Source organism: Salarias fasciatus, chromosome 5, assembly GCF_902148845.1.
Source record: "Salarias fasciatus chromosome 5, fSalaFa1.1, whole genome shotgun sequence".
NCBI lineage: Eukaryota > Metazoa > Chordata > Actinopteri > Blenniiformes > Blenniidae > Salarias > Salarias fasciatus.
This window is the reverse complement of record NC_043749.1, coordinates 4,050,545-4,060,288: the sequence shown is the minus strand read 5'-3', so window position 1 is coordinate 4,060,288 and position 9,744 is coordinate 4,050,545.

Below are 9,744 nucleotides of genomic sequence, written 5' to 3'. Positions count from 1 at the left end.
ACAGGGCAATCAGATCACTTCCAGCCAGCCTGAGGCACTGTTTGTCCATATCGTGCGTTTCGGGCCAACCATTTGAGATCGCATACCTCTACGTTACATCCGCTGAGCTGTCTGGTCCGGCGTCCCCAGACAAAGCCCAGATCGGTGTCCTCTGCCCTGCTGAAAGGCACCCTGCAGAGGCCCGGGCATGGATGCTGATGCTCGTTTCCATAGTTTTCTGGGAAAGTTGTAAAGTTGTAAAAATTGAAACTAAGACCTGTAAATTCTTTTAAGCTAAAATCTGGCATGCACTAATGGCATTTATGTATTTTTCACCAGAAAGTATCATCAAAATTGGTTTTATGTAGACATTGTTGAATTTTTTTTTGCTAGTAATTGTTTGGGTTTGTAAAAATATTGGCGTTTTAATCACGTATACTCTGCTCCAAAACAAAGAACAACTTTAAAATTCCACTCAAAATGGGTTGTAAGTGGCCCCTGAACTGAATATGTGTGTGATACCATTGTGATAAGGCTTTTGATTGATAGATGTTACACTTTAATCAATAAGAAAAAAGGTACGGCAGTCTAAAGAAAGTTCTCCATCAAGCAGAACATACTTGGAATGATGTCAAGAGTTAATTGTGAGACTTTCTCTCTTGATTTTGGAGAACTGGCCACTCTGCCTACTTCATTTTTAAAACAGAACGATTTCCTGTGTTGTGTCCAGTCTGCTGGTAAAGTGTTTTCATTACTGTGAGAGTTAGATCGATTTTATCTCCTAAACTGCCAGTAAAATAAATCTTGTAGTGGGTTAGATCTCTCTATCCCCTCAAGGCATCACAGCCTGATTATATCCAACACAACCCAGAGCATAAATTTAAAATAATAAGGTCGTATTGTCCCTAGAAATATCAAACAAGGCAGACCTGGCCATGAAGACTCATGTACACAATTTTAAACTCTTAGAATACTCTCATTTTAGGGAGTTTTTCTTTAAAGGACTTTCATGGAGTTGAAAGTGAATCAAACACAGGTGGAGGTATTCTGTTGTCAGAATATATGGAAGTCAATGTAAGCCACTGAAGTCCATGTCAAGCTGTGTTTTGAGTTTTCCACATGACAGAACAGTGTTTTGTCAACCAGCCAGCCCAGACTGAAGGAATAAATCTGTCAGATTCGGTCTCAGATTCAACACAGACTCTCATCATGCTCGCGATCCGTGTGGCCGTCTCTGCAAAAGGCTGAAAACAAAACAGAAAATGAACATTTACTGGATGAAAATGACTTTTCAAACTAAGTTAGCAACTGTAGGCGTGACTGATGCAAGAAATTTCCACCACAGCAAAAAGTCCGTTCATTTTTATTGGATAGTAGCAGCAGAATCCATACATCCCCTTTCAGTAGGACTCTAAAGCTGGTTGGCGTTCACTAACACAGATAAAGGCAACAAATTATTCACTTTTCATTTGTATGTTTATTATAAACTTACATTTAATCTCACATTGCACCATATTGATACACATTTATGTCCTCAGAGTTATTTGCAGACGCCTCTTAAAGGGGACGTTGATCAGTGGACCTCTTTTTTTAAACCTGTAAACACTATTAAATAGTCTGATACCAATGTGAAACGACACCAAAGTGTCAAGTAATGCGGTTCATGTCTTTGCCCGCAAGCCCTGAAAAATGTTCTGCCTGGCTGTGAACGCTCTGTTTCACTGAGTTTTTTTCAAGCCGGGACCGTTGTGACTTAGATGTGATCGGGCTTCCTTATATGGTCATGCTCAGACTCGCCCAGGCTTCTCTGTGCCTGGTGTGCCTGTGTTGGTGTTAGATCCAGAGAACATGGCTCCCAGAAAATGTTTATTTGGATATCCTGGAAAGGCAGTTTTATTTGGCTTTCCTGAAGACGAAATCGGCCAGGCAGCAGTGGAAATTATTTCTTTTTCCGGGTCAGAAGAAGACAAATACTCCAGTCTTTGTCTGTCGACGGCATTTTACACGGCACTGTTTTGCAGAAGCGGTAAGTTAGAACTTTTCAGTATCCTGTGTTTATTTTGTGTTAGCTATAAAAGTTATTTTAGATGGTAAGGTTGGGTGCTCAAAGAATTCATCAGCTGAGAGGGGAATAGCGCAAAAAAGTTAGATTTACCACCAACGTCCGAAATTAACAGTCGCCAACGGCAGATGAATTTTCTGTTTGGCGAGTAAATAGCGGGGTTCTCTGCCGCACGGGGCAAGCGGGTGAATGTTTTCTACCATAACAATAATAATAATAGTAAGCGTTTTGGGACGCAAAGTGTGGGATCACTACAAGTTGAAACAAAAACACAGTGCAGCATGTCTGTAGTGCATCGGAGCTATCCTAGCATAATAGCACATGGTATGCTACACCAAGACGTAGCATGTTTATTATCAGAGCAGCGTCGCTGCAGCAGGTCAGTGAAAATACAATCGTCCCATAAATAAGAAGCAAATAAATATTTTTACAATCAGCTGTTTACACGTCTGAGTCACAGAGGAGAGCCAGCAGTCGTCACCAACTGTCTTTGAATGCGCCGCACCGCCGAGAAGGTCCTTGAACGCAACGCAAAATTAAATGGAAGTGATTACACAGAGGAGGCACAGTATGTTCAAAAGTTCAGGCTGGATTTCTGAAGAATGTGCCATTTCACAAACAGCTGATATGGCAACGCTTGTCAGTTATCTCGACTTCCGTACCGGCAGAATGGGTGTGACCAATCACAGCGAGTGGAAGGCGCACATGGATGAGACTCGGATGGAGTCAACTGAACAGAGCATTTTTGGAGGAAGGAGGAAAAACAAGGAAGCGGCGCAGTAAAAGACACAGATCTAAGAAGCTTTCAGTGCTGGTTATCCTGTATAGGCCCTCTATGGGGGGGCGAGAAATTAAATACGAATGAGCAAAACCGGCCGATCAACGTCCCCTTTAAGGAATATCATATTAACAGCTTAATGTTTCCCTGTTTGTCTTTTGTCCCCTCATTGTAAGTTTGAGAAAGTTCATAAACTCTTTCAACTGTCATAACTTCAGGTTAAGACTTGTTCTAACATGAGTTGTTTGTATTTGACCCTCTTCTCTGGGCATAGTGTTAGTGTTTCTACTCTATTCCGTGAAGCCAGATGCTGACAGACACAGTAAACAAAAAAAGGAGCCTTCAGCGTGAAACACATCAGGGGGGCGAGCAGCAATCAGACAGGAGGAGGCGAAGAAAAGGAGCCTGAAACAAGAGACAACGAGAGACTTCAAAATACCACAAGACACTTGAAAATAGAACAAATGTTCCCGGGTCTGCTCTGGTTTACAGAAATTCTGTATTCATGGTTTTGTTGTGAATAACCAGAGGACAGTCAAAGCCCCAGGCTCTACTGCGATCTGCAAAGCCTGCTGAACAGCTCCGAAAGCACAGACCAGTTTATTACACTGTTTGAGTTTATTAATTCAGCACACATTAAAAAAAAGGTGCAAGGAGGGAACAAAGCCCAAAGGGCTTGTAGAGAGGTGCCACCCTTTACAATAATCATGATAAATTAAAGATTTCTGAGACTAACAAACATATTCTGATGAAGTGTTGAGGTAACCAACACTGAAGGGTTAAAGACGAATCCATAACCTGCCTCTGCTCAACTGTAATTGTGTTTTTGGTTATAGATAATCTGAAATGCCTGATATGAGCAAAGACTTTAAGGAAATGTGGAGAATACTTAAAACCATAGTTTGGTGAGAGGGGACAGCTTCAATAACCAATCAACCAACTGGCCAACCGACCAACCACACCAAACCAACCAACAGTTAACAGCCAAGGGGAATCAAAGTGCATTACGATAGGACATAATAATATCCAAAAAAATAAAGAGCTCTAAATGAAAAGAGTTTATCTCACTCTCCTCCGTAACGTTTAGTGCAGCCCTCATGTTTCTGAGAGACGCTTTCAGGTGCATCTGAAAGAAAACCCGTCTCCCTGTTTCAAGGACGAACTGCTGAGACGTTTTTCCTTGAGTTGAATCAAAGATACCATCACAGTTTTACCTGGGGTCATTCTGACAGCCACCTACCCGGAGGGGCTGTGATTCCTGCCGTGGAGGACGCCTTTCACACTGTGTGGAGTTAAGTGGAGAGCAGTTGAGCTGCATTCGTCGCCGTGCGGCGGTAGAGGAGAAGAATCTGCATTGTTCTGTCACGTGCGCAGTGAGTATCCGTGACCTTTTAATATGATTTTCAACTAAATGCAGGGCAGCATTAAATTGGCGCTGGGGCTGGGAGTGCCCCGGCTCCATTAGCATTGTGCCACCGTGTATGATGAAGCATTAGCATGATTTGAAGAATCCATTTGCTCGCAGCCGCGGCGAGACGAGGAGATTATGAACCCGCCGGCACCGAACGAGGATCTGCAGGCCCAGGCCTGCTGCCACGTCCCGAAGTGCACGGCAACTCCAGGGAGCGTCCAGAGTAGGCATGGAGGGGCTGAAGTGTCCTGAATGACTAATTGCTCTCAAAAACCTCAACCTCCCAGTAAATCCATCCAAACAGCATCGGGAGCTGGGCTAAATATCTCTGACTCTAAAAGTCATCTTTCCTGGTGAACGCTGGCTTTTACTGGCTGGAGAAGTTCTCGTTGGAGAGCTGCAAGCAGTGTCCTCTAGAATCCATTTGCCCCATGAGTGTCCTTCACTTTGAAGCAGCCGCATCTTAATGCCCTGCTTCACACGAGAGAGCCGGCTGCGCCACGGATCCCGGCGAGGCGAGGAGGCAACCGCAAAACAGCGCCCATTTCACACGTATCGATAGATGTTTGACATTAAAAGAAGAAACGGTCTCGGCACGCGCTTCACGACACGTTCGCCCGGCGCCGATTCCCATGAAGCGTAGGCAGAAATCATCTGAGGGAACAACACGGCGAGCCGCAACGAGCACTTTGTTAGCTCGATTTTCAAACAGTTGGAGCTGTCCGCCGGTACATATGTTACGGCGCCGAGCAGCCCGTCTTCAAAGCCACCACCGGTGAGGTGACGAGACGGGCGGAGGGGGGGGGGAACGCTCTTATCTGTACACTTCCTCTCATCCGCCGGAGATGAAGACAGATGGGAGGCTGGATTTCCTTCACCAGACAAAACCTGAAACAATGGTTTGGTGTTATCACACTCCAAATATTTTAATTTTTTTTTAATGTCAGACTTAAATGAATGGACCTGGAACTGATCTTGGATGACAATGTTCCAGTTTGATCATTCCATGTCTTTTTTTTAAATATTTTTTAGTTTATCAGAGAGATGAGTCAGTGATCCAGAGGTTAAAGACACCAGCTGATATGAGTTTATGGGTCAATGAGCCGAACCCTGGACCCCCAAGTGCCCTCTGGTTGTCTTAGGGATGGGTTAAATGAAGATATATATATATACTGTGACACACAAGTGCCACCGCGGGTCGGCTAGACACGGGCAGAACCACAGCCAGTGAGTTTGAACTTCCTTTATTGTCCAATCAGTGGGCCCAATCCCCATCCCTCAATTCGGCGGGCTTCTCTAGCCGCCGCCGCCGCCACACCGTGCAGACCTCGATCCGGGTCGCTCCAGTCTTCAGCCTTTCCAGGCTTGCGTGCGCGTCCTCTCCAGTCTGCTGCTCAGTTCAGCTCTGCTCCTCTCTCCTCTCCGCCCGGTCCAGCACACTACTTCAAGCAGGAGAGAGTAATCAAATCAATTGCCAGCACCTGCTGCACCTTGGACACCGGCTCCCCGAGCAGCTTCCCCGCCTCCTTCTCTCCTGCAGCGAGAGCAAACCACGCCCCTCCTCCACATATACATATATATATATGTACATATGTGCTGTATATATTATTCTTCTACTGATCTCTACATCCATCAAAAAAAGCAGTGCTGTCAATCAGTTACATTTTTTTTCAAAGATATTTTTATTGGAGTTTTCACAAAATAATGAAAATATTTTCCAAAAAAGTTATAAATGTAAATTTTTTTCAACAACAACATAAAGAAATTAATTAAATTTGGAAAAAAAATTAAATAAATACCTTGAAATACAACAATATGCATCAGCAAAATGTGATATTAAATGCAATCTTGGACTGAATTCAAACATGATTCGAAAAGTTTTACCTTTTAAAGAGAATAGCAGAAGAGAAAAAAACCATATATATATATATATATATATATATATATATATATATATATATATATATATATATATATATATATATGTATGTATGTATACATATACATATACATATTCAAGTCATCCAAGAGCATTATGCTTGGTGTCCATATGACACAGCACCTTAACTATAGTAAGAGAAAGGAAAAAAAATACAAGAAAGAACATGGTCTTCGAGATAGAAAAGTAAATAATCAGGTCAGCAAATGGTCAGTTTTTAAAGTTTTAGATAAAATGAAATTGTAAAATAATAACGAAAAGTATCTTGCCTACGATGGGATATCACGGAATTGCAACGTCTGAACATAATCAAAGAAAGGTTTCCATGTTTTCATAAATTTGCCAGAAGAACCACACAAAGTAAATTTAATTTTTTCAAGCTTACTAAAGTGTAGAACGTCCATGCTTCAAACTGTGGAGGCGATGGGGACTTCCAGCACAGTAAAATTCTCCTTCTTGCTAATAATGTAAGAAAAGCAGTGAGATCTGATTTCAATTTAGAGAAGTTCAGAGTTTCAGAGAGTGCTCCAAATGATGCTAATAGTGGATCTACGTTAAGAGGTACTTGAAGAAGAGTCGACAAAGCTGAAAAAATCTGAGTCCAGTAGGATTGAAGGCATAGACATGACCAGAACATATGTATTGAATTTGCAGGTGACTGATGACAGCGGTCACAGTCTGAAGTCACAGTAGGATAAATATGAGAGAGTTTATGTTTGGTCCAGTGAGTGCAATGTAAAATCTTGCACTGAATTAAACCATGCCTGGCACACAAAGAAGAGGTGTGTACCCGGTACAAAATTCAAATCAATTACAATTTTTAAACTAATCAGTCACAGCTCTGACCACAATTAATCCCATCATTTCTGAAGTTGTAATCAACACACAAAATCCTCCATTTTATGCACTGAACTGGCTTTATCTGAAACTATAAACTTCAGTGGAGCAGTGTCACATGAGGAAACACTCAAAAATCTAGAATTTGAACCATCCAACATTTTAAATTTGAGATGCTCAAGGGAAGACCAGTCCTATTTTTCCTTCCATAAGAATATATTCTCGTTTTACTTGGCCTAATTCATACAGTTAATTAGAATATATAAAAACAAAATCATATTGAATGTTAACTACTAAGAAATTCTGTGGAATAGACAAAGGCAGCAGCACTATAGTGACCTTCAGGGCCATGTGTGAATCTCACCTGTTGCTGGACACCTCTGCTTTACAACATCATGCGTTGACCATTCAGAGCCATTAAAAGCCCGACAGTCGCAGAAGCATTGCTGAAAGCAGACTGGAAAGTCTTTGTTTCCATATGGCGAAAGAAGACTTTGGTGTTCAGTTATTAGAAGCGCACAAATCAGCCACATTGTTCCACATGGTGTCACGTTCCCTCACTGGCACTAACAAAGCAGCGCAGTTTATTTCCAGTCAGTCCCACGTTCACCATCTGCACTGTAGCACAGTTCCAACACTAAATATAGCATCAACTAATGAAACATTTTTCCTGACTCTTCAGTGGAGAAGAAAGTTCAGAAAAACAACTGAGCTTTGCACGTGTGTTAAATGTTCTAACTCTAGCTATGTATCCAATGCAAAAAGCATATTTCATTCAGCTTTAAAATTTCTACAGCAAAAATGCACAGTTGGTTATTTATGCATCAAACACACCAGCAACATGTGATTTACATTATGAGGGGATTCCACATTAATTCTTGAATTGAATTACTTCTTAAAGTAAAATCACTTTTATTTAGATATTTGAAAACAGTAAAAGTAGTTTATTTAGTCATGTCTTTGGTGAAGGCTGAATATACCACAATAGTCACACAAGAACGTGCGACGAACGCCCCTCGACCAATCGCGGTTAGAGCCTCATGGGCTCTTCTGATTGGTCAAAGATACCTGGAGCTGTCGAGATTCCTTTTCAGCTCAGAACAGAGACAGATGGAAACGCTGCGCCCTCGCAGTAGTGCAATTATGCTGCACTCCTAAAGGATTATCAATGGATACCCTAACATTTAATCCAAAGAAAACACAGAAAAATTTGCATTGACTAGCGAAATCCTGCCTACAGCACCTTTAAGTTAGCTGATTCCTAATCATTGAAAATGCTTTTACTTTTTTTCCTTCCTTTCCTTTTTTTTTATTTTATTTCCAGTGGTCATAGTTGTAATTAAAACATTGTGAGTATCCCAGACACTTCCTGAATGAAACACTTGCAGGATTTGTCCGTTCTCTCTGATTTTCTCAGTCATGCCACAGCATCAACAGACAAATCTGCAAACACAGAGAGCTGGAAACCTTCTGCCTTCATGAGCAAAATGTGAAATCGCAACTTATCAGTCCACATTTGCGTTTGAAAAACTTCACTTATAATGTTCAGTAAACATTGTTTTATTCACAGTATAGAATCCACATGACACCTGGCATTTTAGCCCATGGCTGTTACGTAACAGAGACATAAAGAAATACAGTTCTCTGTCTACTTATCATTTATTTACCACCTGTGCTACTGTATCTGTGTCTCCTGCACAGCCCCCATGTTTCCAGTGTGTGTTGCATCACACACTGGTAAGTTATTTTTGGCTACGTTTGCTCCATCGGGTTCTCGAGGCAACTGTGGCTCAGTTGGGAGGTGGGCGGGTTGTTTTTTGATGGCAGGGTTGCAGGTTTGATTATCTGTCTTCTTTTATGTCAAATTGTCTTTGAGTGAGAGAAATCGCTCCTGATGCTGTTTGAGCGGCTCGCATGGCAGACATCACCTCTGTGTTTGAATGGGTGAAAGCAACTAACAATGCAAAAATACATATTCATAAGTAAAGTCCAGTTTTCTAAATAAACAGACAGCGGTATTTTGCAGCAGTACGTCAGTCTGGAACTGCTAATCCTCTCCAGTTGATGCCATAACTTCAAAAGCTTCCGCTTGAGAAGAGCTGGAAGTTTTCAACAAAGGCTACAGGACACAACTCTTCAGCCCACTTCCTGGACGTCTGCCTGGGATCGCTTTCTTCTCTCATTGAGTTTTCTTTTTAACGTTTGATCAGTCTCTCTTGAGGCTTCTGTGTCAGGGAACAGAAGTGTCTGTTTAACAACTTCAGAGTGTAAGAGAGAACTTCTTCATCGGCCCGGCAGCTTTTAAAAGCAGCCCTGACACATGTCCAGACACGGTACTTGCACTGTCATGCACTTGGACCTATTAGTTCTGAAGACGGTTCGCTTGTTTAAATGCAATATTACAATCTGGAGTCATGACAGCAGAGTGGCAGACCCCGAGGGAAGCAGATTCACGATATAAATCACTTCCTGTCAATCAGATAGATACGCTTGTTTCTGGATATTGCTGAACAAATTGCTGTGTGACCTCAATGACACACAGACACACAAACACGAGGACATGCAATCAGACATGTAAGTTCTTGGTGACAGTGCAAACCACTGCATGACTGTGCCACTCTGAACTATTGTGTAAGTAATAAATTAAACTGCAAGAGCTTTGTGTTTGAAGTACCTTCACTGCCTCATAACACTCATCTGTCACTCTGTCACATGGCCCCCCACCTTCTGGCATCTTC